The 15,437-nt window shown below is 33.1% G+C and overlaps 1 protein-coding gene and 1 long non-coding RNA gene across 2 annotated transcripts in view; both read right to left on the bottom strand.

The window, feature by feature from the left end:
* LOC135132619 (protein borderless) overlaps nt 1-15,437 on the bottom strand; it is a 204,528-nt gene that overhangs the window by 163,639 nt on the left and 25,452 nt on the right. The gene's annotated exons all lie outside the window — the stretch shown is intronic.
* On the bottom strand, nt 13,307-15,337 carry LOC135132615 (uncharacterized). The gene is made up of 2 exons (XR_010281071.1): nt 14,632-15,337; nt 13,307-14,547 (listed from the first exon to the last, which is right to left on the bottom strand). It is a non-coding gene; the product is annotated as an uncharacterized LOC135132615 (long non-coding RNA).

Raw genomic sequence — 15,437 nt, 5'->3', positions numbered from 1 at the left:
TAAACGTGTTTCACAATGATTTTCATCTAGTCGCCTATGTTTGCAGATTTCCATCAAGAGAAAGATAGGAGTTGAAGCCATTTCAAAGCTAACTAGATGAAAATCATTTTGAAACACCCTTTATAAATTATACAGGTACGACCGCCAAAGACCGTCTGTGTTGCCCAGGAAATTCTGAAGGCACGCGACAATGCTTACAAGTTTACCTAATGCGAAAAGCAGATTTGTACATACGTCATAAAATTTTATTAGTATGCCTTTAAAGTGGTCTTACAATATACAATACAACTTCAGTGTTTGACTTTTTTCAGTCTCTAATAATAATAATTAAGGAGATAGCGAAGATCGCGCGTTTAATGATCCAGAATTAGAAGATGGTACAACCAACGAATTGTGAATATAAAAACCGGCTTTTTATTTCTAGCACAAATTCTATGGTTACAATAGTGATAATTATGGATGGTTCTGATCAACATCAAACTTCGTATTACTTTTCAGAAAGGGATTGTGAAAATACGTTTGTTTGCATACTGTCGGTACTTTTCTACATATGCGATAGTAAATAAAATAAATAATTTACGAAAAACATACACTGTAGGCAAATATTTAAAAATAAGTTCGACTTAACTGTAACTTCACTTTACAAAGTGTGTTTTCTTTTAAATAAATAATATAAATTTGTTTTAAGGGTAGGACTACGACTAAGTTAACACTATATCCGCGATAATTTAAGACAAATTTACAAGCATCTCTAACTTGCTTAACTAATGTAACAGGTGTCACCAGTTTAATAATACTTGATTTAAAAAAACGATACAAAGAGAATACAAAAATACTGTGTGCAGCGTAACAAAAAAAATATTGCAATTATAAAACAATAACATTCGTGATGCCTTTACAAAACTATACTATAATGTATAAAAAAAACATTCAACATAATATTGTTATGAAATTAATTCATACGCGTTCGCTAAAAGACAGCCTGGAAGCGGAAGTCGCGATGGGTTTTCCAGAAAGATCTCGATTGCAGAACAACTAGAAGTTTATGTGTGGGTTTAAATAATATCATCATTAATAATAATAATACTGAAAATGTTGAAATGGGTCAAATGGGGGAAGCCGACTTGCAGTCATGTACTACACGAGCAAAAGAAGAGCAAAGACTGGAAAAAACTCAGACTTTTAAGACTGGGATAAGTCCAAGTAAAGATCCAGAACTTAGCGGGACCGGTCTGGAAATTTTATCGATTTACAGTGGTTCCAGTATCTAATAGTTTTGCTTCCAGGGCCAGCTATCTTAAAGGTATTTCAAATGGTGTTTATTACCATCGTGTATACAGGCTGACTGCGAAATACAGCAAACAAAATTGGTCTAAAGAGTTTAGACAGTACTTCCCTCGCTGTCGGAAACGTGACGACTGCATGCCTATTATGTTTTTTTTTCGCAGTGGATTTCAAAGAATTCGGTTTTGTAGTTCCTGAGTAAATCAATAAAATAAATTTACGCATTCATTAATTTTTTTGAGTCACCCTGTATACGCAAATCCAAAAAATATGAATGGAGTGATAAATTACAAGTACAGACTCATCATATTTTGTACAGTTTAGATAGGATTTATTCGGCAAACTTTTGAGCTGACATCATCAATTTTTTGGAGGGGATAAGCAAATGTATTTTGACTAAACATTTATTATGCTCTTTATAACCTTAAAACATCTGCAAGATTTCAAAGCATTCGGTTTTGTAGTTTCTGAGTAAATCAGTAAAATAAATTTACGCATTCATTAATTTTTTTGAGTCAGCCTGTATATGCAAATCCAAAAAATATAAATGGAGTGATAGATCACAAGTACAGACTCATCATATTTTGTACATTTTAGATATGATTTATTCCACAAACTTTTGAGCTGACGTCATCAAGTTTTTGGAGGGGATAAGCAAATATTTTTTGACTAAAGATTTATGATGCCCTTTATAGCCTTAAAACATCTGCAACATTTCAAAGCATTCTGGTTAGCAGATTAAAAATTAAATTTCAAAATGTTGTTTTATAATTTTGATTTTTTTTTTCCAAAAATCTGGACGTTTCGGGTGAAAAGTCAATTCGGATTTGTAAACTACATGTGTAGGACTATGTTATTTTATACAATTGAAAACCCATTTACTATGTACAATTTTGAAGTGACGTCATCGCATTAGTGGTGGGGATGATTAGACAAATTTTGGTTAGCGTTTTACCATCTACATGATATTCTTAATATATGTACAAAATTTCACAACAATCGGTAGAGTACTTTCGGAGATTATCTGTCCAATAAAAATCCGGGACGGCAGACGGACAGACGGACAGACGGACGGACAGACGGACGGACAGACGGACAGACGGACAGACAGACGGAAATGGGAGACCTATTTCTTCGTCTTCTAGGGGTCATGAAAGATCGAGAAAACGTAAAAGTAGAGAGTCGGCCGACGGACTCGATTACAATACTTCCTTTGCTTACGCTCGGGAAGTAAAAATGGGGAATAGCTCACAATATGATTATGTGACTGGCAAAAATTCACTGTCCCAAGTGGTAGCAGTGTCTAGGAAAAATTATTTGAAATTAAATGTAAATTGTTATACGCGGCGCTGGTAATGTTTCGTGACCTACATAATTACTGGGCAATGCCACGAAAATGTCAACCTCAGCACATTTTTTTGAAAATTGTTAAATTAATCTAAATGTTACAATTAGTACTTCTAAAAACTTTACTGGCATATATTTGCTTTTACAATACCATAACACCCGCAGTAAAAATTTCTTGTTATTGAGAAATAATATAATTGTTCAAAGAAATGCTAGATATTATATCTTCGTTAGCATTGCTAGAAACAAAGTAAATATCTTTATTTACTTACAATATAAAGCACGGTCGTAAAGAGTGCACCTTTATTGACAATAATGTACAATCAATACTTACCCCAACATTATCTTTAAAAAAATATTACACTTCTTTCTTCTGATATATGTGATAATTGGTGTAAGTAACTAATTTTCATGTTATTCATTGCAAATCAAGTTACATTATCTCTTTTTCTCATTCTCGTTCTCTATTTTCATTGTACTTTTATTGAAATTACCTTGTGATTATTATTAAAAATCGCATTGTTACTTACCCGAAACGGGATAATGTTCTTTCGGTGGCTTAGCTTTGAAATTAAATAATTAGTCTTGACAACCGCCAATCTACCAATAATTTGATTTTGCTGTGTTAATCAAAATGTCTTTAACATCTACTGAAAGAGTAAGAAAAAACCGCCAAAAATTAAAGAGGCTCAGAATACCTAAAATCAACCAACCGAAAATAACAGCAGGAATATAGGGCAAACAGAACCTGCACAAAGAAAAAAGACATTGAGCTATAAAATAGTTAAGATACCATGAAAATAACAAGGAGAAAAGCGAGAAAAGCCAAAATGAAAAAAAACAAATGGACATTTCAAATGATGGTGATGTCATCAAGTAAATAAATTGTAAATTCGGTAAGTTTGAATATTTTTTCTTTTAACATTTAATCCTTTTACTTTGACATTACATACATTTGTTTATTTCAACATATAGAGGTTCTCATAAAAAAATAAAATTTGCAAAATTAAATTTTATAATTTTCGAAAATGCTGGAAATGTTTCATGGTATGTACTCCTTGGGCGAGGCAAGTTCTGTCTAAACAACCTTCGACCAACTTTTTCCTTTGTTTAAAACACGAATGTGCAATTTTTACTTCCCGAGCGTAAGCAAAGAAAGTATTGTAATCGAGTCCGTCGGCCGACTCTCTACTTCTACGTTTACTCGATCTTTCATGACCCCTAGAAGACGAAGAAATAGGTCTCCCATTTCCGTCTGTCTGTCCGTCTGTCTGCCGTCCCAGATTTTTATTAGACAGATAATCTCCGAAAGTTCTGGACCGATTGTTGTGAAATTTTGTACTCATATTACGAATATCATGTAGATGGTAAAACGCTAACCAAAATTTGTCTAATCATCCCCACCACTAATGCGATGACGTCACTTCAAAATTGTACATAGTAAATGGGTCTTAAATTGTATAAAATAACATAGTCCTACATACATGTAGTTTACGACTCCGAATTGAGTTTTTACACGAAACGTCCAGATTTTTGGAAAAAAAATCAAAATTATAAAACAACATTTTGCAATTTAATTTTGAATCTGCTAACCCGAATGTTCTGAAATGTTGCAGATGTTTTAAGACTCTAAAGAGCATCGTAAATCTTTAGTCAAAATATATTTGGTTATCCCCTCCAAAAACTTCATGACGTCAGCTCAAAAGTTTGCCGAATAAATCCTATCTAAAATGTACAAAATATGATGCGTCTGTACTTGTGATATATCACTCCATTCATATTTTTTGAATTTGCACATACAGGGTGACTCAAAAAAATTAATGAATGCGCAAAATTTATTTTACTGATTTACTCAGGAACTACAAAACCGAATGCTTTGAAATCTTGAAGATGTTTTAAAATTATCATAAGCATGGTAAATTTTTGATCAAAATGTATTTGGTGGTCCCCCCTAAAAAATGCATGACGTCACCACTAAATTTTGCTGAATAAATCCTATCTAAAATGTACAAAATATGGTGGGTCTCTTCTTGTGATTTATCATTCCAATCATATTTTTTGTATTTGCATATACAGGGTGACTCAAAAAAATTAATGAATGCGTCAATTTATTTTATTGATTTATTACAGAACCGAATGCTGTGAAATCTTGGAGATGTTTTAAAGTTATCATAAGCATGGTAAATTTTGTATCAAAATTTATTTGCTCATCCCCCCTAAAAAAATTGATGATGTCACTCTAAAATTTGGTGAATAAATCCTATCTAAAATGTTAAAAATATGATGAGTCTGTACTTGTGATTTATCATTCCATTCATATTTTTTGGATTTGCATATAAAGGGTGACTCAAGAAAATTAATGAATACATGAATTTATTTTGTTGGTTTAATCAGATATTTCAGAACCGAATGCTTTGAAATCTTGGAGATGTTTTAAAGTTATTATAAGCATGGTAAATTTTTTATCAAAATGTATTTGCTCATCACCCCTAAAAAATTGATGACGTCACCCTAAAATTTGGTGAATAAATTCTATCTAAAATGTTAAAAATATGATGAGTCTGTACTTGTGATTTATCATTCCATTCATATTTTTTGGATTTGCATATAAAGGGTGACTCAAAAAAATTAATGAATGCATGATTTTTTTTTATTGGTTTAATCAGAAATTACAGAAGCGAATGCTTTGAAACCTTGGAGATATTTTGAAGTTGTCATAAACATGGTAAACTTTTGTTCAAAATGTATTTGTTCATCCCCCCTAAAAAAATTGATGACGTCACCCCTAAATTTTGCTGAATAAATCCTATCTAAAATGCAAAAAATATGATGATTTTGTACTTGTGATTTATCATTCCAGTCAATTTTTTTAGATTTGCTTAAGAGGTGGCTCAAAAAAAAATTAATGAATAAGTAAATTTATTTTATTGATTAAATTAAAGGCAACACTTATTGTTAGTATTACATCGGACCAACCCAATTTGGTAGACACAAAATTTTGTAAAGTAAAAACTCGGTTGAAACATAAGGGTAGCACGCTTATTTACATTTACTTTAACATTACAGACGTGCATTTGTTTTGTGCGCTGACTAGGTTCCGCGAATGTGGTATAGACGTGTTTATAATCAACCAATTGTGAATTCTACCGTCAAAAATTAAAATAAAACCCAATGTTTTATATAATAAGCGGAAGTCGAAGCAATAAAAATCTCTAGGCGACCATCGTTTTTTTTTACAGTTTTCCTGTTTGACTCTCACGTATGCTATGTTACGCTTGTCGTCTTAAATTAAGAATGCTTATACATTAACGATTTTCAGTTGCCTCTCCTAGTACACGCCGGCGCCGTATACGTGAGTAAATTGTTTCGTTATTTTATTGATTATTACAAACCAATATTCAAAACGACCCAATTCATTTTCCCGAAAATTTGGGAATACAATAATTTTATTCTTAGTATTACACTACATCTATCCCAACTGATATACGTGTCCTTGCAAAAATGTTGATGACTCATCGCATTTTTTTTTAAATTCCCAATACAAAAATGTAATGAGAAAAAAAAACGCAATAGGCATGCAGTAGTCAAGTTTCCGACAGCGAGGGAAGTACTGTCTAAACTCTTTAGACCAATTTTTTTTACGAAAAAACAAAGAATGACTTGAAATGCAATATACTTTTCACAATCGCACAGAAGAAATAGTTTTGTATGACACGTCAGTCAGACGACAGGTCCGTCAGGAACGCCAACTATTCAAATTAATTCGAAGTGGCGATTCCCGTACAAAATTTTAAAATTGTTTTTATCTTTTAGCCGTCTTATTTTTTATAAATTTTCTTACATATAAACCTTGTCCCGACAATAAGGAACACGTAAAAAAAAGAATCGTCCAATTCGGTGCAGCCGTTCTGAAGTTATGAGCGTACATACATTTCGGCGATTCATTTTTATTAATATAGACTAGCTGACCCGGTGAACTTCGTTTCACCTACAATTTAATTTTGAATCTGCAAAACCGAATGCTTTGAAAACTTGCAGATGTTTTAAACATATGATAAGCATAATAAATTTTTATTCAAAATATATTTACTTATCCCCTCCAAAAAATTGATGACGTCAGCCCAAAATTTGCCAAATGAATCCTATCTAAAATGTCCAAAAGAGGATGAGTCTATACTTGTGATTTATTATTCCATTCATATGTTTTAGATTTGCTTATATAGGGTGACTCAAAAAAATTAATGAATGGGTGAATTAATTTTACTGATTTAATCAGGAACTGCAAAACCGAATGCTCTGAAATCTTGGAGATGCTTTAATGTTATCATAAGCATGGTAATTTTTTTATTAAAATGTATTTGTTCATTCCCCCTAAAAAATTGATGACCTCACCTGAAAATTTTGCTGAATAAATCCTATCTGAAATGTGCAAAATATTTATGATGAGTTTTTACCTGTGATTTATCACTGCATTAACATTTTTTTAGTTTTGCTTATACGGGGTGTCCCAAAACAATTAATCACTGGGTCAATTTATTTTATTGATTGAATCAAGAATTGCAAACTGAATACTTTGAAATATTGCAGACGTTTTGAAGTTACTGTAAGCATGGTAGCTTTTTAATCAAAATATATCTGTTTATCAAGCCCAAACACTTGATGACGTCATCTCAAAATTTTGCCGAATAAATCCTATCTAAAATGTGCAAAATATCATCAGTGTATTCTCGTAATTTATCATTGCATTCATATTTTTTAGATTTGCTTTTACAGTGACTCAAAAAATGTATGGGCCAGTCAATTTATTTTATTGAATAACTCAAGAGTTGCAGAAATGAATACTTTGAGATCTTGCAGACGTTTTAAAGTTATTGTAAGCATGGTAAATTGTTAATCATTAAAAATTGATGGAACGACTCACTCGATTTTCGCAGATAATTTTGGGGGTACAATACAGTTATTTTTAGTATTAATTACACTGCACCAATGCAAGGTGATATACGTGTTGATTGTAAATTAATGTTGATTAGGTCATCACAAAATTGTGTGAAGAAAAGGCTCAACTCGAAAACACTGAATATGTTTCATTATATGTACTTTTGGTTTCAGTTTTCCAATGCAGAGTGTGTCGATATGGTAATTTGTGTGCGCGAACACTTGTATCAGTGGTACAGCATCTCCGAGATCATGGTACCTTCAACCTCAAACTCACGATAGTGGTCGTGATGGGACAGAAAGAAGAAATTGGATTTTCGCAGCTTGTAGTGCATCCTACATTAAAAGTACACGGTCACAACCATACCATGTTGACAATGTGCACGGTTTGGAGCCCGCTGATTGTCCACGTTGTGTAACTCACTTTTTGTCCGATGGAACTCCACATAGTCGTCAACAAGTACGATTTCAAGAGACGGTTTTCGAGAAACGTGTATTGGTTGGATGAAACAATTCGTTTGTGGAAATTAACAGTGTCCAGAAATTATCGAAGAGCTCCAACAAGTGAAAGTGGCAGCCGCTACTCCGGTGTTTTTTTACCTATCAACAAACCTCTTGCGACGCTCTGACGCTTGTATTGCTACTCAAGGACAACATTTTCAACATTTCTTGTAAAAAGGTAGTAGGATTCTAAGTTGCTTTTATTTCTGTTCCAATAAACAATGTAAAATCGTTCTGACAAGGACCAAACATCCGTCAGAATCAAAATTCCCAAAAAACTTTCACACTGACCTTTCACGATGAATGAATGCATGAATGAGGGAATCATAAGCAGCAAAAAGTCGGTTTTACTTTTAATTGAAACTGAAAGTGTTTACGACGTTTTTATTCCAACGTTTTTCCAACTCTGTTTACAAGGTGGCTCAGTGCCTTCGTATCGAGGGTGGTCCATGGGGGTTTTGCCCCATTCGATTTTTAAATTGTTTTTTCTATATTTCGAGGGTAGGGGATGCCGTGGTTAAAATATTTGCATATATTTCGCAGTCATCCTGTAGATATCTAATTACATTTTGCGATTACATAGCCTTAACTGAATGTTGTGCGAAATGGCTCTAATATAATCATGAGCTATGTATTTTTCATAGTTTGAATAAATATGCGATCGTGTGATGACTAAAACTAGTATACTTTAATAAGTTGAACATTACGATATGCAAATTAGGAAATTTGTGTATTATAAAGTAAATAATCGTAAGAGATACTTATTAATTATTTTAATTTCACAATTATAATATTGAATTTGCTACCAAACAGAATGTGTTTGTCATATTATTGTTATACGAAAGTGTATTATTATCAATTTATCAAAATAGGTTGGATTCCAAGTGTGGTGTAAATTTTGTTCAAATATCAGGTAGTTAGGTACATACAAGGGGTACAGTCATTCGTCTTAAACCAATTGAATAAATTCTGAACAGAATTGAAACATCATTTATGTTATAAATCTTGGGGAAGACCAAATCCAAAAAGTTCTGAACTTTTCAAAACTTATTTAATTGCTTTAAGAAAAATACCTGAACTTTTGCAGGGCGAGAACGGAGTTTACCTATAGTCTCCGAAATACTATAGGGTTATATAGTTTTCAAAACGCACACTGCCGTTCAAAATTTTAAGATTTTTAAGTACATGTATTAGTATAGTTTTGTAAATTTCATTGTACCCTATAAAATTTTATTGGCAATAACGAGACGGACAGTAGTACAACAGCAACACATATTTACAACTTAACGCGTGCCGGTTTCCCCAGATGTTAAAAATCAGAATAATCCAGGTCCGCACAGGGTCCATCGTTACTCGCGAACGAAAATGAGCACTATTTTATGAGTATACAACTACCTTCTAAATGTTAACAAATTCGGGTGAACTGGTGTGAGCTATAAAAATTTCTTACCACTGTACTACTGTCTGTCTTGTTATTGTCAATAAAATTTTATAGGGTAGAATGAAATTTCCAAAACTATAATTAATAACTTTGTGTTTACATGTCTGATTAAATAATAAGATGAATAATCCCAATGAGTAGCACAACAGAGGACATGAGATTTTGCTCTTGCAGGACTTAGATGAATGGTTGTAATCTTTGCATTTACATAAAGCAACGCGCAGCTTCAAGAGCACAGAAGATTGAACAGGGATCTAATTCAATAAGGCAATGACCACTACTTAAAGCTTTTTTGTACGAATAAATATCATATTCAATTAATGCTTGGAAGATATTTACATTTTTCTTAGTTGGATAGATTTTTAAAAGCTTACATTCGGAAGTTTCATCAAAAATGAACTCGTTTTGATTTTTAGGATAAGTTAATAGATTGTCCTCTTGGATGTTATGAAAGAAGCCCGAAATTCTAATTTTAGGACGTAATGGTTTAGTTGCTTGAATGTCATAAGGGTTAGAAAGCTTATTCTTTTCAATCTCTTTAAGTTTACCAATATTATCATAACCAAGTAATGTACCACGTTCTTTCAGATTTGTGACTAACTAACATTTAAAGAAGATGCTAATGGAATAAGACTAGTGATAATATCGGCTTTACTTTTAGAGATCAACTGATTCTTATCCTTTGGTTTAACAATGATTGTACTTTGTGAATTTTTTACTAGAGTCTGTACATATGAAGTGTTGGGGTTTATTTCGTCTTGACTCAATTTCTTTCCAAAAAGATTACGCGGTTGCAAATTTTTCTGTAACTTAATAACTTCCATACGTAACTGAGAATTTTCTTTACATAATAACTGACTTTCTGTAGTTAGTTCTCCAATTTGATCAGCTGGAGGTTTGGTGTGAGTTTTAATAACATTTTCAATTACACGCATAAATTCTTCAACAGGCAGATTAACATTCTGATTGCCAGGCAAAGAAAATGGTCATCCATGTTTACTTGTATTATGGAAAATGGTATGATCGACAAATAAGTGGCGCTAGGAGGCCAAGAAGTCATCTTTATTTCTTATTAAAAAAAAAACTACAACTCCACGATGAAAGTGTTCCGTCCTGTTGTAATTTATCGAGTGAGTCATCATCTAAACCTACACACGTTAAGTGATAATTCGAATGGCAACTTTTAATGCAAACAATATAAGCCTCATACCGACTAATTGTGCGGTTACGCTTGCCGCATTTAATAATCATTTTCACACGTTAGCTTTATACAATGATAAACGAAGTAAAGAACAGCGCTAGAAGTACACTGCGTGTCCTAAAGGGGAACACTTCTCTATCGTTCGATTAAGAACTTTAACAAAAAAGAATGCAGAAAAATCTGAAGTAGAAAGTGCATAAAACCTCTGAACGCGAAACAGAGGTTATGGTTACAAACAATATTACAAACTAATGATGTAACAGAGAGCTTACTTCACCAGTAAATGTAAATACCAAAAACACCTCTTGTAAAAATTTCGGGCTCAAACCAGCCAGTTAAGCTAATAGAAAACACTAGTAACTCGACAATAAAAAACATACTCGATGTAATTTTGAAATTGCATTTGATTCTTAAATGTTGGTCAGTTGGAAATTCAAAGAATGGTTTACTGGTCTTGTCGCATAAACAGAACTTCTTCATGTTTGACGTTCTATTTGCAATTGTTGTTCAAACTGGGATAAAAAGTCAATGTCAATAAATACAGAAATCTGAAATAAAAAATTAAGTAAATGCATAAGGAGCACTAGAGGCATACTTTCTATACACACGAGCGTTTCACCACAGTAAGTTTCGCATGGCACCGTGACGTAATTGTAGACTTCGTTCGCATTCGCTCTTTTTGATGGTACCGCATAGCTCGTTCGTCCGTTCTTGAGTTTGAATTTGACGTTTCGTTTCTTCGCATGTGTTTTCGTAACTCGTACGTACGTGAAAATTTTGGTGTGTTTCGGGCACGGTAGTTCTCGAGTATTATACAGGGTTAGTCACGAGAGAATTACTTCTGAAAATTAATTTTACGCAACCCAAAATACGAATACCATGTACCATTTGATACTGACTGAATTTAAAATGAAATGCTTAATCCATGATTGCTTTGAGTTTGACAATTTCATTTTGACAATTGTGGAAAAGGAGGTTACGCGAGTGTCCATGGTGGTACCGCAGCCAGTCGGAAATCTCCTCCGGCGCCGCTAATAAATTTGTCAGTGTGCCTCTTGATCTTTTGCAACCGATTAATCACGAGAAAATTATTTCTAAAAATTTCTTTTACGGCATTTTATTCAAAGATTACAACACAAACTCAAACAAGTAAGTAAATAATTTAACTACTAATCTGTTGAAAATGTTGGGCATTTTGGGGGGATGCTACGGCTTTTTTGTAAATGGATGGCCGAAGAAGTCCAGAGGCTGCAGATTTGCACTTCGAAGAGGCTCTAGGTGACGCAGACATGGTGAATTAACACATGTACATTAGCGGCGAACAACATTAGTAGAGCACTTACGGCTTCAGTATAGCCCAGATTGATCTGACTGTATGTCGTCGATCCAATGGGGCTCTAAAGGCGAGTCAACGATGAAAAAAAAATTTTTTTAAATAATTAACGTCAAAGTGACACTGCCAAAGTCAAAGCAATCATAGATTAGGCATTTCATTTTAAATTTAGATAATATCAAGTGGTACAGGGTATTAGTATTTTCGGTTGCGTAAAAATAATTTTCAGAAGTAATTCTCTCGTGACTAACCCTGTATATATATATATATATATATATATTTCTACAGCGATCCTTTTGGGGAACTAAAAATGAAATTGCTTATTTTGCCAGTTAATTAATTAATTTATTCATATTAAGTATTTTTTTATTGTAAAAGGCTTCAAAAATAAGATTTTAGACAGAAATAAGAACAATTGGCATTTTGGGGAACTCGTGTGGTTCTTGTCTTTGCTAGAGGTATATATGCGACCATACAGGTCCAGACATCCCATACCTTGATTGAAATAAAGAAAAATGGGATAACGCATACACTGAAAGTTAGTAGTATTATAAAGAATATTTAACAATACTTGTTAAAGTGTTTATGCCCGATTGCTCTATAAATATTACTTTATTTTATAATTTAGCGGCCGTAATGTGGTACTTTATGGTACTAGTACAACAAAGACAACTTTATTTTACACTTGTTTTTATTAAAGTTTTCGTGAATACAATCAAACTTATTAACTAAAATAATCTAGGCATGATCGCAATGTTTAATATTTACAACATAACTAGTACCAGAAAACGTATAGTTCATCACTGCTTCTATTATTGCTTCTGATTTTCCACAACTGAACATATCTTCAGCAACATTTTTTTCCCAAATATTTTTGCCTAGAGTTTTTTCCGCAACGTTAATTTTAACAGTTTCATCAATATACCCCTCCGCTACAGTTGATGAAGGCCAGCCCCCATGTCTTTTCATACGAGGAAAGCTCTGTAGTGAAATACGCCAAAATACTCTCTTCCGACGTTGATTTAACGTTCTTTTTAGAGCACCACTTCCGATAAAGGTTGTAAGTTTCTTCGTATGAATGTCTCGATTTTGATGGTAGTAAAGACTCTTTAACACTCCTAGCAATCTCTGTTATCTCACTTTCTGCTTGGTTCGATCTACTAGCTTGCATTTTTCAACTTTAAACGCAAACAGCAAAAATCAAAATAATTTTCACTTGTGTAAACAGACAATGGGTTACTGTAGTAACAATAAAAAAGTAGACTGGATTTTCAGAAATTTATTTTGCAATTGGTTTTCCTTATTTTTTATTTTTATCAACTCGGTCGCTACGCTCCCTCGTCTACTAAAATCGGCTTGTCAATAAAGACCTGGTTTATGTACTATTATGTGTTACATAAATAGCTATTATAATAAATTAAAAGAATAATATAAAATTGACGTGTAACACAACGGAGGTAATGTCACTGGTTTTTGTTAATGAAAGTAGTAACTGAATGTATGTATTTCAAAAAGCAGCACAGAAAATGTATGTTTCTCACGCCGAAACGGCCTCGCTGACATGCAAAGAGTTATTTTCGGCACTTGATACATAAATAACTATATAAATTAATGTTTATTACTAGATTAAGGTGTTCTGAGTACACAAATAGTATTAAAGTGAAACTGATCAAAAGTACAGATACAAACTTGTTGTTTAGTAGGGCAGTTTTGTTCACATAATTAATAAGACGTCTTTTGTATGCCTGAATAGCTTAAATAATAATCATTCATAGATGCATGAAGTAAAGATACATTTAATGATTTCTGCAACCCAATGTTGAAGTGTGATAGACTTATTTCTAGGAAATCGAAATTACATTTTTCCAATTTTTAGCGCTTCCGGCGGTGGCTGTTTCACCCCTTTACCCGTAAGGGTGTCCGGAGCCACCCCCTCCCTTGAACATAGGGTAGCCAAATCATTCATTCTCTAGACATTTATTCGTAATCATGCATTCACTGAAGATTCATTCAGTAGTCATTTACTCATTAACATTCAGTCAGTCAGCATTCATTTCATTCACTCTCAACATTGAGAGACATCCTTATTCATTTCACTTATCACTTGTCAATAAATCACTTAGTTACTGGTTCGCTGGTCTCATTCCTTTATACGACGTTCTACACCAATCATAGACTGTATTAGTACAGTTGAAAATATTTTGATTGCTTCATCATAGCTACCACCTGTGGCTACCACAGTAATCTATTGGTCACACATTTTGGTATAAGAGCACTAATACTAGCTTCTCTCTTCTAGCACAAGCACTTTTGTCAGCAATTTTTCGAATTCCGATATAATCATTTATTTAAAGTAGTCCAGTAATCAGTAACTACTACGAAGCTTGAGGTGTAGTTCCCTCTGCCACACAGAATAATTCTTCCTTTTTGAACAAATTTTATTACAAGTCGTCGCCGTTCCAAGACTTCTGCTATTCACATGCTGCGTTTTAGGGTCTTCGCCACCTATAAAATGTACACACTTTATAACAGCAAACTGGATTCACGAAGTGGTAAATACGTAGCTCTTAGGTACATTATTATTATTACCTGTAAGTGCTACAGAACTGCTGATCTGAGCTTCTTGTGTGTAACTCGAACATAACCATTTCTACAATCAACCAAATATATCTACTACAAACGTTTCATTGCAGTGATTATTAAATTGGCATTTTATTTTAGACATAGTGGTATTCCATTATTATTTACTGTTTTTTACTGTAAGCAGATATAGATTCAATGATAATCAGTTTGGTCAAAACACAGTTAAAGTTAGGTTATAGTTGTGACAGATTCAATGACCTCGACCACGGACTTCGACTTTACCTACGTTAGTAGGTATTATTGTGATGATAATGACAATCAGTGGCGGCTGGTGGGTCAAAATTTCGGGTCGGCCAAATATTTTGAGTCTACACCTTGGTGTTATATATTTTCGTAATGTATGGCTGCTACTCATTAACCACTGACATTTTACGTGCCAGGATGTACAAAACATCTCAAATGTTTCGACCTGTTAAAATAATTTTTTATAGGAAATTGACAATGTCAGTTTGATTCCAAATACTATTAATCCTTAATTCTACTTGTTCCGCTTTATCATTAATTGAGAACCACCGAAAACATTATTTTTACTGAGTTCCCCGTCGACCGGCGGCTATACGGCTTGCCGACCCCGGACATCCACAATTAAATAATAATAATTAAATAATGACATGCAGTTAAAAAATATAAAAAAAAGTAATAATAAAAGTACCAACTGTTAACTATCTTCATTTACATTTATTTTTTTTTTTAATGTATATGACAAATTATCAAATAAATTAATTGAATAATTGAAAAATTAAAATGATTTA

Source organism: Zophobas morio, unplaced genomic scaffold (genome assembly GCF_036711695.1).
Source record: "Zophobas morio isolate AGI-343-1 ecotype UQ-CSIRO unplaced genomic scaffold, CSIRO_AGI_Zmor_V1 ptg000002l, whole genome shotgun sequence".
In the NCBI taxonomy this organism is placed as follows: domain Eukaryota; kingdom Metazoa; phylum Arthropoda; class Insecta; order Coleoptera; family Tenebrionidae; genus Zophobas; species Zophobas morio.
The sequence above is the reverse complement of the archived record's forward strand: the minus strand, read 5'-3'. Positions and strand labels throughout refer to the sequence as shown.